The 19,505-nt window shown below is 42.5% G+C and overlaps 1 protein-coding gene across 1 annotated transcript in view; it reads left to right on the top strand.

The window, feature by feature from the left end:
* Nucleotides 1-19,505, top strand: part of LOC124605679 (putative aldehyde dehydrogenase DhaS) — a 206,889-nt gene that overhangs the window by 97,140 nt on the left and 90,244 nt on the right. The window lies entirely within an intron of this gene.

Raw genomic sequence — 19,505 nt, 5'->3', positions numbered from 1 at the left:
TTCAGTATCTCCAGGGTTCTTCCATGTATACAACCTTCTTTTATGATTCTTGAACCAAGTGTTAGCTATGATTAAGTTGTGCTCTGTACAAAATTCAACCAGACGGCTTCCTCTTTCATTTCTTAGCCCCAATCCATATTCACCTACTAGGTTTCCTTCTCTCCCTTTTCCTACTACCGAAATCCAGTCACCCATTACTATTAAATTTTCGTCTCCCTTCACTATCTGAATAATTTATTTTATCTCATCATACATTTATATGCTAGTTGGCATATAAACTTGTACTACTGTAGTAGGCATGGGCTTCTGTGTCTGTCTTGGCCACAGTAATGCGTTCACTATGCTGTTTGCAGTAGCTTACCCGCATTCCTATTTTTTATTCATTATTAAACCTACTCCTGCATTACCCCTATTTGACTTTGTATTTATAACCCTGTATTCGCCTGACCAAAAGTCTTGTTCCTCCTGCCACCGAACGTCGCTAATTCCCTTTATATCTAACTTTAACTTATCCATTTTCCTGTTTAAGTTTTCTAACTTACCTGCCCGATGAAGGGATCTGACATTCCACGCTCTGATCCGTAGAAAGCCAGTTTTCTTTCTCCTGATAACGACGTCCTGTTGAGTAGTCCCCGCCCGGAGATCCGAATGGGGGACTATTTTACCTCCGGAATATTTTACCCAAGAGGACGCCGTCATCATTAACCATGCAGTAAACCTGCATGCCCTCGGGAAAAATTACGGCTGTAGTTTCCCCTTGCTTTCAACCGTTTGCAGTACCAGCACAGCAAGGCCGTTTTGGTTAATGTTACAAGGCCAGATCAGTCAATCATCCAGACTGTTGCCCCTGCAACTACTGAAAAGGCTGCTGCCCCTCTTCAGGAACCATGCATTTGTCTGGCCTCTCAACAGATACCCCTCCGTTGTGGTTGCACCTACGGTACGGCTATCTGTATCGCTGAGGCACGCAAGCCTCCCCACCAACGGCAAGGTCCATGGTTCTTGGGGGGGGGGGGGGGGGGGGAACATTATGTTAATAATTAGTTACTTATCTTTTTGAATCAGGGATGACGATAATTATTGGTTATATTTATACATAATTCTTGTTTGCTGAAAAAATCCTAATGCCATTTTTTATTATTCCATATCATTATGGCATTTTGTTTGATAAAAATTTTTGTGACAACTCAGTTTTTTAACATTCTTCATTTATTCATCTTTGTATCAAACAAAGTTAACTCAGACTCTGTGACTACATGATCCTCTACCTCTGACCCCAAGACTGATAAAGACTCAAACAGTCCCTTGGGTGCAGCCACATCAAATTTATAACTAATTGACAATTAACAAAAAGTTTACTTATTTGTTAAAACTTATAATTTAATTACAATTTTATAATCTATTTGATTTTGTTACAAGATTCACTTTAAAGTTTACTTGACATTTTAAATTAATATGATTGCTGCTGCTGTGGTCTTCAGCCCAAAGACTGGTTTGATGCAGCTTTCCTTGCCATTCTATCCAGTGCAAGCCTCTTCACCTCTGAATGACTACTGCAATCTACATCCTTCTGAATCTTCTTACTGTATTCATCTCTTGGTCTTCGTCTATGATATTTACCTCCCACATGTCCTTCCAATACTAAATTGGTGATCTCTTGATGTCTCAGAATGTGTCCTAACAACTGATCCCTTCTTTTGGTCAAGTTGTGCCACAAATTTCTTGTCTCCCCAATTCTATTTAGTACTTCTTCATTAGTTACATTATGTACCCATCTAATCTTCAACATTCTGCTGTAGTATTACATTGTGTATTTCTCTTCTCTTTTTGTCTAAACTGTTTATTATCGATGTTTAACTTCCATACATGGCTACACTAAAGACAAATTCTTTCAGAAAGGCCTTCTTAACACTTAAATCTGTATTTGATGTTAACAAATTTGTGTTCTTCAGAAATCCCACTCTTGCCATTACCATTCTACATTTTACAATCTGTCTACTTTGGCCATCATCAGTTATTTTGCTGCCCAAAAACTAAAACTCATCTACTACTTTAAGTGCCTCTTTTCATAATCTAAGTCTTTCAGCATTACCTGATTTAATTCAACTATATTCCATTATCCATGTTTTGCTTTTCTTGTGTTCATCTTATATCTTCCTTTCAAAACAATGTCCATTCCATTCAGCTGCTCTTGCAAGTCCTTTGCTGCCTCTGACAGAATTACAATGTCATTGGCTAACCTCGAAGTTTTTATTTATTTTTCCCTGAACTTTAATTCCTACTCCAAATTTTTCTTTGGTTTCCTTTACTACTTGTTCAATGTACAGATTTAATAACATCTGGGATAGGCTACAACCCTGCCTCGCTCCCTTTTCAACCGTTGCTTGCCTTTCATGCCCCTTGACTCTTATTACTGCCATCTGGTTTCTGTACAAGTTGTAAATAGCCTTTTTCTTCCTGTATTTTACCTCTGCTACATTCAAAATTTCAAAGAGAGTATTCCAGTCAACATTGTCAAAAGCTTCTCAGAAGTCTACAAGTGCTGTAAATGTAGGTTTGATTTTCCTCAACCTATATTCTAAGATAAGTTGGAGGGCCAGTATTGCTTAACATTTTCCTACATTTCTTTGGAATCCAAACTGATCTTCCCCAAGATCAACTTCTATCAGTTTTTCCATTCTTTTTTAAGTATTTCATGTTAGTATTTTACAACCATGACTTATTAAACTGATAGTTTGGTAATTTTCACACCTATCAGCAACTGTTTACTTTGGAATTGTAATTATTACATCTTTCTTGAAGGCTGAGGGTATTTTGCTTGTCTCATACATCTTGCATACCAGATGGGAAGTTTTGTCAAGGCTGGATCTCCCAAGGCTATCAGCAATTCTGATGGAATATCGTCTCCTCTCAGCGCCTCATTTCGACTTAGGTCTTTCAGAGCTCAGTCAAATTCTTCTCACAGTATCATGTCTCCCAGCTCGTTTACATCTACATCCTCTTCCTTCCTATAATATTGCTTTCAAACATATCTCTCTTGTATAGATCCTCGATATACTCCTTCCACCTTTCAGCTTTCCCTTCTCTGTTTAGGACTGGTTTCCTATATGAGCTGTTGATATTCATACAGCAGCTCCTCTTTTCCCCAAAGGCCTCTTTCCTGTAGGGGGTTGCTATCTTTCCCCTAATGAAATATGCTTCTAAATCCTTACATCTGTCCTCTAGCCATCCTGCTTAGCCTTTTTGCACTTGCTGTCACTCTGATTTTTGAAATGTTTGTTTTCCCTTTTACCTGGTTCATTTGCTGCATTTTTATATTTTCTCCTTTAATCAATTAAATTCAATATCTCCTGTGAGGCCCAAGGATTTCTACTGGGCCCTGTCAATTAAATTCAATATCTCCTGTGAGGTCCAAGGACTTCTACTGGGCCCTGTCTTTTTGTCTATTTGATCCTCTGCTGCCTTCACTATTTCATCTCTTAAAGCTACCGATTCATCATCTACTGTATTCCTTTACCTTGTTTTAGGCAACCACTGTCAAATGCTTCCTCTGAAACTACCAGCAATCTCTGGTTGTTTCAACTTATCCAGCCCTCAGGGGCTCAGCATTGATTTGCTGGGTATGGGCTTGGTGACCCTGGGGTTCCTGAGCTGGGGACTGGTAAACATTACCAGTCCCTTGTCACGTTAAGCTCTGGGCATGCTTCAGCAACCACTGCATGGCACGTCGGTGCAATGTCTTGTGTCTCAGGGAACGAGGGTCTTGGCTAGACCACCCAGATCGTGAGGATGGGATAAACCTCTATAAAAAACTTCTCAATCTCAAGGTTTGCTGTGCAGTGATGGGATGCATGGCTGTTGAGGTGGAACAGTTATTAGTGAGCAACCTCTGGGGAACCTGCCGCACCTCAGTTGTATGAGGCTTACTCAGGCATGCGGGGCCCTGTCTGAGTGGAGCCTTATTTCCATACCTGCTCATGGGAGTATTCACACCCATTCATCTAAAAGAATGAGAGAGGCTAGTCCTCCTGATACTAAGAACACTTTGGACTGCAGTAACAGGGCTCATGTAGCCATTAATAACAATGTGTTCCTGGTGATAAAGAGGAAGGAGGGGACATTTGAAAAAGTGTCCCCCTTTTATATCTATAAGGGTTTGGAAGGCCTTGCTGAAACATTAAAATTTATGAAATGAATGTGTAATGGCTCATTGTTGGTCGAAACTAACAGGTCAAAGCAGGTATCATTGTTGAGATGCACACCTCTCTAAACTCCAATAAGGGCATTGTCACGTGCCAAGATATCACGGACATAGACATAGCAGAACTGAAGCAAGAATGGGCATCCCAGTGAATAGTCGATGTGGAGCAATGAATGTGCAGGAATCAGGGAGCATTTGAAAAGACTGCCACTTTCACTGTCACATTCAATCGTCTAAAACTGCCTGAACATCTTATGACAGGGTTCCTTCGACTTAATGTTCGGCCTTGCATTCCAAACCCTATGTGGTGCTGTAAATGCCTGTGTTTCGACCATAAAACCATGAGCTTTGGAGGTGGAGAGATCTGCAGGAAATGTAGAAAAGCCACTCATGACACTTGGACTGACTGCCTGTCTCCGGTGATCTGCATCAACTGCCCTGGGACTATGCAGTCTGGAGCCCAGACTGCCTGTTTTTGCTGAAGAACACAAAATACAGGAGATAAAAGTGACCAAGCAGATTCCCTATACTGAAGACAATAAAGAATATAAGGTGATGAAACCCCCTGTCTTTGCCAGCTCATATTCTTCCATGACGCAGAAACCTATTCCCAAGGTGGATGCTTTGACATAGACAACGTTTAGTGTACCTGTATCCACCAAAAGCACCTGCACTTGCATGTGTACATGCCAACAGAAAAAGAGTAAGGACCAAGTAATTCAGGCAGCTGCACCAGGAAACACCAACAACAGTTTTGCATCCAGAGTTACAAGAAAAGCAGAGTGCCTCTCAATGCTCCCTTTCCCCCTCATCCTTGAAGGGACAGGTTGCAGAGAAAGGCTCATGACGCTTGGGTCAAAAGCTGTCCCGAGTGCCATCAGACATCATTCTTTCCCGTCTGACTGATGAGGAGGATATCATGGAGTTAGATGCCTTGGCTCCAGGTAGCCCCTCCTCTCCCTCTTGCTCTTCAAGTGCTTCACCTCTCCAGTGCAAAGATAGGGGTAAATTGAAACCACACCAATGACATACTGCAGTGGAACATGAATTGGTTCAGGACTCATGTGGAGGAACTGAAACTCCTAGCACGGGCGTGTCTTGTGTTACAAGAAATGCATTTTAAAGATACAGATGTCCCTGTGCAACAGGGATACACGCTATACCGCAAGGATGACCTATCAGGGGAAAGGGCCAAGGGAGGGTGTTACAGTGTTAGTCACTAATGTACACCACTCCTCTGCTTTCCCCTTGGCTACTGACATGCAGTTCAAATTCACGTGTGTTGAAGGATCACCATTTGCTCACTGTATTTACCTCTGCAAGATGTACTAGACTCTGAGGCTCTCATGGATATTATTGCACCACTCTGTGACCATTCCTAATCCTGGAAGACGTCAGTGCCCATCATGTCCTGTGGGGCTCAACAAATACTTGCCCTCAGGGTCGGATTTTGGAGGATCTCATGATGTCTCACGAGCTGTTGTGCATCCCCAACATGGGTACTCACACATATTTGTTTACTGCTACTGGGTCATTCTCAGCCATCATCCTCTCTTTCTGTTCTCCCGCCCTCACTGACTCTGTTCAGTGGGAGGTCACTGACAACCTTCATTCCAGTGACCACTTCCCAATCTGCCTTCACCTACTAAATGGCTCACCACCTGAAGTTAAGCCCCCAAACTGGATGGTCAGCAGAGCTAACTGGACACGTTTCAGCCAGCTGGCTTTGTTTGAACACTGTTACAGCGTCCAAGGATGGGTGGGCCACATCACACAAGTGATCCATCGTGCTGCTGACCTCTCCATCCAACAGTCATCTTAGGAGGCGACCAGTACCTTGGTGTACAGATGAGTGTCGTTCCGCGATCCGGGAAAGGCGTGTGGCTCTTCGACATTTTAAATGCCAACCGACAGCAGGCAACCTTAGGGCCTTTCGAGTCACGAGGGCCAAGGCTCAACGCATCATTATGGAGAGTAAGAAAAGGTCATGCCAAGTGTTCCTGGATTCCATCAGTCTTTCCACTTCTTCTATAAAAGTATGGGAAGCCATCGGGAGGGTACCCGATAAACACGGCCGTTTACCGATAGCAGCAATGTTGAAACAGGGGTGCTTCCAAACAACACCCAGAGACATTGTTCGGACGCTGGCCAAACGTTTTGCACAAACTACTGCCAGTGCAAGCCAGGATCCAGCGTTTCGACACTCTAGTGCAACTGTAGAGGCGAAAAAGTTGGACTTCAGGTCCAACTGTTCTGAAGCCTACAACTCCCATTTCTCCCTGTGGGAGCTCGGATCGGCACTGAATAAAATCATTGACACTGCACTCAGTCATGACCACATCCGGTACTGCGTGCTTCGACATTCAGATTTAGTTATTTCTTTTTTATTTCATATTTTATGTGTGTCTATTTTTCCAAATGTAGATGTAATGAGTTATCAGAAATCTACTCTTCATATTGATGTTAAAACAATTTTTTTTATTAGGTACTTAATATACAAGGTGTGTCCAGAAAGTAATGTCACATTTTTTTGCGATGGGACTATACATCGCAGAGTAGTTGGACCAGTTTATGAGGGTGTGGGGGACCCTTAACTTCCCAGTGGTAGGTCACTCAGTTACCTCCACACCCTAGAAGATTAGAATGGCTTCTTCTGTGAACCTCTGTATAGTGGTTGTGTCAAATTCATGATGCAGAAAATTGCTATGTGATAAAGTTTTGCATGAAGCTCAGCAAGACACTAGTGGAAACTTTTGAAATGCGTAAGGACGTCATTAGGGGTTGTCTTTCCAGAATGGGTGACATAAATATGTTTAGTGAAGATGGGGGTAGGTCACTGACAAGGCCTGCACTGGACACCCATCAACAATGACTCACGTGCACGAGTTACTGAATTCAAATTGTTGAATGAATGTTCACTTAATGTTGTAAGTAATGAACTTGCCAAAAATGGTTGTTCATGAAACTGTATCAGAAGACTTGGCCTTGCGGAAGATGTATGCAAAACATGGGCCCAGAGTTTTGACCAACGTGCAGAATCAACACCTAATGGAAATATGTGAAGAACTCGAGCAACTCTGGGAAGATGATACCAATTCCCTGGACAGTGCGATCACTGTGGATGAGTCATGGGTCTTTCAGTACACTCCAGAGTCAAGGAGGAAGACTGGAGAATGGCACATGATGTCATCGCTGTGCCAGGAAAAGCATCACATGAACAAGTCACAGGTGAAATCCATGCTGTTTTTTGATGCAGAGGGGATAGCACACCATGAGTTCATACCCCCTGGCAAGACTGTCAGTGCTCAATTTTACAAGGATGTGCTCCAGAGACTTAATCATGGGGTTGCCCATATCTGAAAGGAGCTCTGCGCTTTGTGTAGACTTCACTGTGATAACGTGCTGGGCCGCACCACCTTTGTTGTCATCGCCTACCTCAGCCAGACCAGTGTGACAATAACGCCACAGCCACCCTACAGTCCCAACCTGGCATCAGCGGACTTTTTTTCATTTCCTCAACTGAAAAGGAACCTCAAAGCAAAGCATCTTGAGTCAGTGGACTATGTACAAGCTATGTTCACAATTTCCCTAGAGAGCATGCCAACTGAGGAGTTCCAGAAAGCTAATGATGAATGGAAATCACACTGGCAAAAGTGTGCTGATGTAGAAAGGCCATACTTTGAAAAATTTCAAGTTGTTGAACCTATCCAAACAATAAATTTAAAAAAATAATAATGATTATTATGTGGCGCATTACTTTCTGCACAAATCCTGTACTTTCAATCTAATGTAAAAAAGATGCATCGTAAGGGAACTGGGACGCTAATGGAAATATGGACACAGAAAGAGAGCGCGAGAATTTATGAATAAGAAAGGTGATCTTATTCTGCAAAGTGTCTGATTATTGTGTTGTCATCCAAAGTCTATTCAGCGATGGTACTACAGGTTTCAGGATGGCGGATACCAATGAAACTGTTCTAGTGCAAGACTGATGAATGGTGAGAAGATCTCTTCGTGGGACAGTCTCTTGCATTCTTTCTGAGCCTTCCTTATGCTCAAAAATTCCATCACAATTCTATTTCTCTGTATCTCAACACTGGCCAATCCATATACTAAATGGCATGACTTCATATATTTGACTATGCAAATTCTTTAAAAGTCTGTCTGTGATTCAGTTCATGGTTGAATTGACCTTTGTAGTATACTACATGGTTATGGTTAGTTACTTTGTCAGACATTTTCATATTGTGCTCTTTGACAGTGATAAAAAATAATGCCATTTGCTCTTAGATTTCATCTTTGTCTGACAATTTTCATTAAATGAGCTTCATTGGTGCACTATTTCATACTCTTCTTTTGATCCATTCTCTTGGGTATTGCTTTATTCACAAACCTATGTGTATATTGTAAGGGTCTTGCCCAAAATATAGACAAAAATCAAGTAAAAAATTTAGTTAAAATGTTCACATAATTAGATCATGATTCTTGCAATAAGTTCTAGAGCAGGAAAACGTTGTTGTTGTGGTTGTTGTGGTCTTCAGTCCTGAGACTGGTTTGATGCAGCTCTCCATGCTACTCTATCCTGCGCAAGCTTCTTCATCTCCCAGTACCTACTGCAACCTACATCCTTTTGAATCTGCTTGGTGTATTCATCTCTTGGTCTCCCTCTACGATTTTTACCCTCCATGCTGCCCTCCAATACTAAATTGGTGATCCCTTGATGCCTCAGAACATGTCCTACCAACCGATCCCTTCTTCTAGTCAAGTTGTGCCACAAACTTCTCTTCTCCCCAATCCTATTCAACGCCTCCTCATTAGTTATGTGATCTACCCATCTAATCTTCAGCAATCTTCTGTAGTACAACATTTCGAAAGCTTCTATTCTCTTCTTGTCTAAACTATTTATCGTCCATGTTTCACTTCCTTACATGGCTACACTCCATACAAATACTTTGAGAAACGACTTCCTGACACTTAAATCAATACTCGATGTTAACAAATTTCTCTTCTTCAGAAACACTTTCCTTGCCATTGCCAGTCTACATTTTATATCCTCTCTACTTCGACCATCATCAGCTATTTTGCTCCCAGAATAGCAAAACTCCTTTACTACTTTACGTGTCTCATTTCCTAATCTAATACTCTCAACATCACTCGACTTAATTCGACTACATCCCATTATCCTCGTTTTGATTTTGTTTACGTTCATTGTATATCCTCCCTTCAAGACACTATCCATTCCGTTCAACAGTTCTTCCAAGTCCTTTGCTGTCTCTGACAGAATTACAATGTCATCGGCGAACCTCAAAGTTTTTATTTCTCCTCCATGGATTTTAATACCTACTCCGAATTTTTCTTTTGTTTCCTTCACTGCTTGCTCAATATACAAATTGAATAACATCGGGGAGAGGCTACAACCCTGTCTCACTCCCTTCCCAACCACTGCTTCCCTTTCATGCCCCTCAACTCTTATAACTGCCATCTGGTTTCTATACAAATTGTAAATAGCCTTTCGCTCCCTGTATTTTCCCCTTGCCACCTTCATAATTTGAAAGTGAGTATTCCAGTCAACATTGTCAAAAGCCGTAGGGTCAGTATTGCCTCACGTGTTCCAATATTTCTACGGAATCCAAACTGATCTTCCCCAAGGTCGGCTTCTACTAGTTTTTCCATTCGTCTGTAAGGAATTCGCATTAGTATTTTGCAGCTGTGACTTATTAAACTGATAGTTCGGTAATTTTCACATCTGTCAACACCTGCTTTCTTTGGGATTGGAATTATTATGTTCTTCTTGAAGTCTGAGGGTATTTTGCCAGTCTCATTCATCTTGCTCACCAGATGGTAGAGTTTTGTCAGGACTGGCTCTCCCAAGGCCGTCAGTAGTTCTAATGGAATGTTGTCTACTCCCAGGGCCTTGTTTCGACTTTGGTATTTCAGTGCTCTGTCAAACTTTTCACGCAGTATCATATCTCCCATTTCATCTTCATCTACATCCTCTTCCATTTCCATAATATTGTCCTCAAGTACATCGCCCTTTTATAGACCCTCTATATACTCCTTCCACCTTTCTGCTTTCCCTTCTTTGCTTAGAACTGGGTTTCCATCTGAGCTCTTGATATTCATACAAGTGGTTCTCTTTTCTCCAAAGGTCTCTTTAATTTTCCTGTAGGCATTATCTATCTTACCCCTAGTGAGATAAGCCTCTACATCCTTACATTTATCCTCTAGCCATCCCTGCTTATCCATTTTGCACTTCCTGTCGATCTCATTTTTGAGACGTTTGTATTCCTTTTTGCCTGCTTCATTTACTGCATTTTTATATTTTCTCCTTTCATCAATTAAATTCAATATTTCTTCTGTTACCCAAGGATTTCTTCTAGCCCTCGTCTTTTTACCTACTTGATCCTCTGCTGCCTTCACTACTTCATCCCTCAAAGCTACCCATTCTTCTTCTACTGTATTTCTTTCCCCCATTCCCGCCATTTGTTCCCTTACGCTCTCCCGGAAACTCTGTAAAACCTCTGGTTTAGTCAGTTTATCCAGGTCTCATCTCCTTAAATTCCCACTTTTTTGCAGTTTCTTCAGTTTTAACCTACAGTTCATAACCAATAGATTGTGGTCAGAGTCCACTTCTGCCCCTGGAAATGTCTTACAATGTCTTACTGGTTCCTACAATGTCTTACTGGTTCCTAAATCTCTGTCTTACCATTATATAATCTATCTGAAACATTTCAGTATCTCCAGGGTTCTTCCATGTATACAACCTTCTTTTATGATTCTTGAACCAAGTGTTAGCTATGATTAAGTTGTGCTCTGTACAAAATTCAACCAGACGGCTTCCTCTTTCATTTCTTAGCCCCAATCCATATTCACCTACTAGGTTTCCTTCTCTCCCTTTTCCTACTACCGAAATCCAGTCACCCATTACTATTAAATTTTCGTCTCCCTTCACTATCTGAATAATTTATTTTATCTCATCATACATTTATATGCTAGTTGGCATATAAACTTGTACTACTGTAGTAGGCATGGGCTTCTGTGTCTGTCTTGGCCACAGTAATGCGTTCACTATGCTGTTTGCAGTAGCTTACCCGCATTCCTATTTTTTATTCATTATTAAACCTACTCCTGCATTACCCCTATTTGACTTTGTATTTATAACCCTGTATTCGCCTGACCAAAAGTCTTGTTCCTCCTGCCACCGAACGTCGCTAATTCCCTTTATATCTAACTTTAACTTATCCATTTTCCTGTTTAAGTTTTCTAACTTACCTGCCCGATGAAGGGATCTGACATTCCACGCTCTGATCCGTAGAAAGCCAGTTTTCTTTCTCCTGATAACGACGTCCTGTTGAGTAGTCCCCGCCCGGAGATCCGAATGGGGGACTATTTTACCTCCGGAATATTTTACCCAAGAGGACGCCGTCATCATTAACCATGCAGTAAACCTGCATGCCCTCGGGAAAAATTACGGCTGTAGTTTCCCCTTGCTTTCAACCGTTTGCAGTACCAGCACAGCAAGGCCGTTTTGGTTAATGTTACAAGGCCAGATCAGTCAATCATCCAGACTGTTGCCCCTGCAACTACTGAAAAGGCTGCTGCCCCTCTTCAGGAACCATGCATTTGTCTGGCCTCTCAACAGATACCCCTCCGTTGTGGTTGCACCTACGGTACGGCTATCTGTATCGCTGAGGCACGCAAGCCTCCCCACCAACGGCAAGGTCCATGGTTCTTGGGGGGGGGGGGGGGGGGGGGGGGAACATTATGTTAATAATTAGTTACTTATCTTTTTGAATCAGGGATGACGATAATTATTGGTTATATTTATACATAATTCTTGTTTGCTGAAAAAATCCTAATGCCATTTTTTATTATTCCATATCATTATGGCATTTTGTTTGATAAAAATTTTTGTGACAACTCAGTTTTTTAACATTCTTCATTTATTCATCTTTGTATCAAACAAAGTTAACTCAGACTCTGTGACTACATGATCCTCTACCTCTGACCCCAAGACTGATAAAGACTCAAACAGTCCCTTGGGTGCAGCCACATCAAATTTATAACTAATTGACAATTAACAAAAAGTTTACTTATTTGTTAAAACTTATAATTTAATTACAATTTTATAATCTATTTGATTTTGTTACAAGATTCACTTTAAAGTTTACTTGACATTTTAAATTAATATGATTGCTGCTGCTGTGGTCTTCAGCCCAAAGACTGGTTTGATGCAGCTTTCCTTGCCATTCTATCCAGTGCAAGCCTCTTCACCTCTGAATGACTACTGCAATCTACATCCTTCTGAATCTTCTTACTGTATTCATCTCTTGGTCTTCGTCTATGATATTTACCTCCCACATGTCCTTCCAATACTAAATTGGTGATCTCTTGATGTCTCAGAATGTGTCCTAACAACTGATCCCTTCTTTTGGTCAAGTTGTGCCACAAATTTCTTGTCTCCCCAATTCTATTTAGTACTTCTTCATTAGTTACATTATGTACCCATCTAATCTTCAACATTCTGCTGTAGTATTACATTGTGTATTTCTCTTCTCTTTTTGTCTAAACTGTTTATTATCGATGTTTAACTTCCATACATGGCTACACTAAAGACAAATTCTTTCAGAAAGGCCTTCTTAACACTTAAATCTGTATTTGATGTTAACAAATTTGTGTTCTTCAGAAATCCCACTCTTGCCATTACCATTCTACATTTTACAATCTGTCTACTTTGGCCATCATCAGTTATTTTGCTGCCCAAAAACTAAAACTCATCTACTACTTTAAGTGCCTCTTTTCATAATCTAAGTCTTTCAGCATTACCTGATTTAATTCAACTATATTCCATTATCCATGTTTTGCTTTTCTTGTGTTCATCTTATATCTTCCTTTCAAAACAATGTCCATTCCATTCAGCTGCTCTTGCAAGTCCTTTGCTGCCTCTGACAGAATTACAATGTCATTGGCTAACCTCGAAGTTTTTATTTATTTTTCCCTGAACTTTAATTCCTACTCCAAATTTTTCTTTGGTTTCCTTTACTACTTGTTCAATGTACAGATTTAATAACATCTGGGATAGGCTACAACCCTGCCTCGCTCCCTTTTCAACCGTTGCTTGCCTTTCATGCCCCTTGACTCTTATTACTGCCATCTGGTTTCTGTACAAGTTGTAAATAGCCTTTTTCTTCCTGTATTTTACCTCTGCTACATTCAAAATTTCAAAGAGAGTATTCCAGTCAACATTGTCAAAAGCTTCTCAGAAGTCTACAAGTGCTGTAAATGTAGGTTTGATTTTCCTCAACCTATATTCTAAGATAAGTTGGAGGGCCAGTATTGCTTAACATTTTCCTACATTTCTTTGGAATCCAAACTGATCTTCCCCAAGATCAACTTCTATCAGTTTTTCCATTCTTTTTTAAGTATTTCATGTTAGTATTTTACAACCATGACTTATTAAACTGATAGTTTGGTAATTTTCACACCTATCAGCAACTGTTTACTTTGGAATTGTAATTATTACATCTTTCTTGAAGGCTGAGGGTATTTTGCTTGTCTCATACATCTTGCATACCAGATGGGAAGTTTTGTCAAGGCTGGATCTCCCAAGGCTATCAGCAATTCTGATGGAATATCGTCTCCTCTCAGCGCCTCATTTCGACTTAGGTCTTTCAGAGCTCAGTCAAATTCTTCTCACAGTATCATGTCTCCCAGCTCGTTTACATCTACATCCTCTTCCTTCCTATAATATTGCTTTCAAACATATCTCTCTTGTATAGATCCTCGATATACTCCTTCCACCTTTCAGCTTTCCCTTCTCTGTTTAGGACTGGTTTCCTATATGAGCTGTTGATATTCATACAGCAGCTCCTCTTTTCCCCAAAGGCCTCTTTCCTGTAGGGGGTTGCTATCTTTCCCCTAATGAAATATGCTTCTAAATCCTTACATCTGTCCTCTAGCCATCCTGCTTAGCCTTTTTGCACTTGCTGTCACTCTGATTTTTGAAATGTTTGTTTTCCCTTTTACCTGGTTCATTTGCTGCATTTTTATATTTTCTCCTTTAATCAATTAAATTCAATATCTCCTGTGAGGCCCAAGGATTTCTACTGGGCCCTGTCAATTAAATTCAATATCTCCTGTGAGGTCCAAGGACTTCTACTGGGCCCTGTCTTTTTGTCTATTTGATCCTCTGCTGCCTTCACTATTTCATCTCTTAAAGCTACCGATTCATCATCTACTGTATTCCTTTACCTTGTTTTAGGCAACCACTGTCAAATGCTTCCTCTGAAACTACCAGCAATCTCTGGTTGTTTCAACTTATCCAGCCCTCAGGGGCTCAGCATTGATTTGCTGGGTATGGGCTTGGTGACCCTGGGGTTCCTGAGCTGGGGACTGGTAAACATTACCAGTCCCTTGTCACGTTAAGCTCTGGGCATGCTTCAGCAACCACTGCATGGCACGTCGGTGCAATGTCTTGTGTCTCAGGGAACGAGGGTCTTGGCTAGACCACCCAGATCGTGAGGATGGGATAAACCTCTATAAAAAACTTCTCAATCTCAAGGTTTGCTGTGCAGTGATGGGATGCATGGCTGTTGAGGTGGAACAGTTATTAGTGAGCAACCTCTGGGGAACCTGCCGCACCTCAGTTGTATGAGGCTTACTCAGGCATGCGGGGCCCTGTCTGAGTGGAGCCTTATTTCCATACCTGCTCATGGGAGTATTCACACCCATTCATCTAAAAGAATGAGAGAGGCTAGTCCTCCTGATACTAAGAACACTTTGGACTGCAGTAACAGGGCTCATGTAGCCATTAATAACAATGTGTTCCTGGTGATAAAGAGGAAGGAGGGGACATTTGAAAAAGTGTCCCCCTTTTATATCTATAAGGGTTTGGAAGGCCTTGCTGAAACATTAAAATTTATGAAATGAATGTGTAATGGCTCATTGTTGGTCGAAACTAACAGGTCAAAGCAGGTATCATTGTTGAGATGCACACCTCTCTAAACTCCAATAAGGGCATTGTCACGTGCCAAGATATCACGGACATAGACATAGCAGAACTGAAGCAAGAATGGGCATCCCAGTGAATAGTCGATGTGGAGCAATGAATGTGCAGGAATCAGGGAGCATTTGAAAAGACTGCCACTTTCACTGTCACATTCAATCGTCTAAAACTGCCTGAACATCTTATGACAGGGTTCCTTCGACTTAATGTTCGGCCTTGCATTCCAAACCCTATGTGGTGCTGTAAATGCCTGTGTTTCGACCATAAAACCATGAGCTTTGGAGGTGGAGAGATCTGCAGGAAATGTAGAAAAGCCACTCATGACACTTGGACTGACTGCCTGTCTCCGGTGATCTGCATCAACTGCCCTGGGACTATGCAGTCTGGAGCCCAGACTGCCTGTTTTTGCTGAAGAACACAAAATACAGGAGATAAAAGTGACCAAGCAGATTCCCTATACTGAAGACAATAAAGAATATAAGGTGATGAAACCCCCTGTCTTTGCCAGCTCATATTCTTCCATGACGCAGAAACCTATTCCCAAGGTGGATGCTTTGACATAGACAACGTTTAGTGTACCTGTATCCACCAAAAGCACCTGCACTTGCATGTGTACATGCCAACAGAAAAAGAGTAAGGACCAAGTAATTCAGGCAGCTGCACCAGGAAACACCAACAACAGTTTTGCATCCAGAGTTACAAGAAAAGCAGAGTGCCTCTCAATGCTCCCTTTCCCCCTCATCCTTGAAGGGACAGGTTGCAGAGAAAGGCTCATGACGCTTGGGTCAAAAGCTGTCCCGAGTGCCATCAGACATCATTCTTTCCCGTCTGACTGATGAGGAGGATATCATGGAGTTAGATGCCTTGGCTCCAGGTAGCCCCTCCTCTCCCTCTTGCTCTTCAAGTGCTTCACCTCTCCAGTGCAAAGATAGGGGTAAATTGAAACCACACCAATGACATACTGCAGTGGAACATGAATTGGTTCAGGACTCATGTGGAGGAACTGAAACTCCTAGCACGGGCGTGTCTTGTGTTACAAGAAATGCATTTTAAAGATACAGATGTCCCTGTGCAACAGGGATACACGCTATACCGCAAGGATGACCTATCAGGGGAAAGGGCCAAGGGAGGGTGTTACAGTGTTAGTCACTAATGTACACCACTCCTCTGCTTTCCCCTTGGCTACTGACATGCAGTTCAAATTCACGTGTGTTGAAGGATCACCATTTGCTCACTGTATTTACCTCTGCAAGATGTACTAGACTCTGAGGCTCTCATGGATATTATTGCACCACTCTGTGACCATTCCTAATCCTGGAAGACGTCAGTGCCCATCATGTCCTGTGGGGCTCAACAAATACTTGCCCTCAGGGTCGGATTTTGGAGGATCTCATGATGTCTCACGAGCTGTTGTGCATCCCCAACATGGGTACTCACACATATTTGTTTACTGCTACTGGGTCATTCTCAGCCATCATCCTCTCTTTCTGTTCTCCCGCCCTCACTGACTCTGTTCAGTGGGAGGTCACTGACAACCTTCATTCCAGTGACCACTTCCCAATCTGCCTTCACCTACTAAATGGCTCACCACCTGAAGTTAAGCCCCCAAACTGGATGGTCAGCAGAGCTAACTGGACACGTTTCAGCCAGCTGGCTTTGTTTGAACACTGTTACAGCGTCCAAGGATGGGTGGGCCACATCACACAAGTGATCCATCGTGCTGCTGACCTCTCCATCCAACAGTCATCTTAGGAGGCGACCAGTACCTTGGTGTACAGATGAGTGTCGTTCCGCGATCCGGGAAAGGCGTGTGGCTCTTCGACATTTTAAATGCCAACCGACAGCAGGCAACCTTAGGGCCTTTCGAGTCACGAGGGCCAAGGCTCAACGCATCATTATGGAGAGTAAGAAAAGGTCATGCCAAGTGTTCCTGGATTCCATCAGTCTTTCCACTTCTTCTATAAAAGTATGGGAAGCCATCGGGAGGGTACCCGATAAACACGGCCGTTTACCGATAGCAGCAATGTTGAAACAGGGGTGCTTCCAAACAACACCCAGAGACATTGTTCGGACGCTGGCCAAACGTTTTGCACAAACTACTGCCAGTGCAAGCCAGGATCCAGCGTTTCGACACTCTAGTGCAACTGTAGAGGCGAAAAAGTTGGACTTCAGGTCCAACTGTTCTGAAGCCTACAACTCCCATTTCTCCCTGTGGGAGCTCGGATCGGCACTGAATAAAATCATTGACACTGCACTCAGTCATGACCACATCCGGTACTGCGTGCTTCGACATTTGCAAGCGGCATCAAAGAAAAGTCTCCTCGAATGCTTTAATCTAATATGGTAGACAGGCAACTTCCTCAACTCGTGGAGGGAGGCGATTCTGATCTCCCTCCTCAAACCAGAAAAGGACTGCACATCTCAGAAGTTATCAGAGTGTTACCTTAATGAGATGTGTAGGAAAGACCCTGGAGTGAACGATTAACCATCATCTGGTCTGGTTGTTAGAGACCAGGCAACTCCTTAGTCATTCTCTGTGTGGATTCCAAAGATTTCAGTCCACTGTCGACAATATGACCCTCCTAGAGGCAGCTATTCAGCAGGCTTTCCTCTGTAAGCATCACTTTATCGGCATATTCTTCAATATAAGTAAGGCATGCGATGATACTTGGAGACAGTCTATTCTCACACAACTGCATCACTGGGGCTTTCGTGGCCACCTCCCCATCTTCATATGGTCTTTCCTGTCTCAGTGGTTTTTTAGGATCCAAGTTGGTGATGCTGTCTGCTCAATTTGGGCGGGAGAATGGTGTTCCTCAAGGCAGTGTATTAAGTGTTTCTCTCTTTGCCATAGCCATCAACAGTATCGCATCTACAGTTAGGAGTCCTGTACAGTGCTCCTTATTTGTAGACGATTTTGCTGTTTTCTGTTCCTCCTCCAGTGTTGCAACGGCAAACCATTAGTTGCAACTTCTGGTGTAGAGGTCAGAGGAGTGGGCTGCAAAGATGGGTTTCCAGTTTTCTGCAGATAAGTGTGTGTGTGTGTGTGTGTGTGTGTGTGTGTGTGTGTGTTCATTTTAATCATTCTCGTCGTCTTTTTAATTTGCCTGCCTTGAATATGGGGGACACCATCCTATATTTTAGAGGCACAGTGCAGTTTCTGGGCCTAATTTTTGACTCCCGGTTGTCGTGGTTACCACACCTGTGAGACCTGAAAGCCAGAACCCTGAAGGCACTGAACATCATCAAGAAGTGTCTTAGCCACTGGTCTGGGGGAGTGGACAGTGCGCATCTCCTTCAGTTTTATCCGGCTTTTGTGCGTTTGTGGCTGGACTATGGTTGCAGGGTCTATGGGTCAGCAAGACCCTCTTACTTGTGTATCATTGACGTTGTCCATCATGAGGGGATTTGGCTGGCCACGGGTGCTTATCACACCAGTCCCATACCTAGCATCTGTGCTGAGGCTGGGGAACTGCCACTTACCATCCAGCTCCTCATGGTGCATCAGATGTGTAAGTTCCTTGCATCTACAACTTTGCCCGCACACCATGCTGTTGCTTGTCCACCTCTGGAACACCTTTTTTCCAACTGTCCACAAGCCATGATGCCATTTGGGATCCACATACAGCATGTACTGGAGTCACTCGGTGTGGAGCCAGTATGACCCTAAATCCATAGTTTTAGCTGTCTGCTGCCCTGGTTACTGGAGAGACCCAGAGTGATTTTAGATTTGGTGCAGTACAGGAGAGATAGCACTCCTGCTTCCATTTTTAATGTGATATTCTCTGATATTTAATCTAAGTACCATGGCCATGTAGTTGTTTTTATGAATGGGCCAAAGCATGGGGACTTTGTTGGTTGCTCTGTCGTTTTCCCAGATTGTGTCCTCAAGTTCAGACTGCCTCCAGAATTTACCATCTTCAACACAGAATTATACGTGATCTTGTGAGCAATGGAGCAGATGAGATGTTCTCCCAGTGTTAGATTTCTTGTCTGCTCAGATTCTCTGAGTGCCCTTTATTCTTTCCAGTGTTTGTACCCAGAAGATACAGTAACCCAGAATATCCAGAATGCCCTCTTACAACTACAATGACTGGGGAAAGAGGTGTTTTTCCGCTGGGTACCTGGGCATATTGGAATTGTGGGGATTGTAAGGGCAGATCAAGCAGACAAGGAGGCGTGTCCTGATCCTCTAGTATTTCGGTGTGCTATCCCCCTGCATACTATCATTTCGCTGTTGAGGTACAAAGTCATGTGTCAGTGGGAAGATGAGAGGCTGGCAGTGATTGATAACAAGCT

Source organism: Schistocerca americana, chromosome 3 (assembly GCF_021461395.2).
Source record: "Schistocerca americana isolate TAMUIC-IGC-003095 chromosome 3, iqSchAmer2.1, whole genome shotgun sequence".
Taxonomy (NCBI): domain Eukaryota; kingdom Metazoa; phylum Arthropoda; class Insecta; order Orthoptera; family Acrididae; genus Schistocerca; species Schistocerca americana.
Note: the sequence above shows the minus strand (reverse complement) of the source record. Positions and strands in the feature narration are given on the sequence as shown.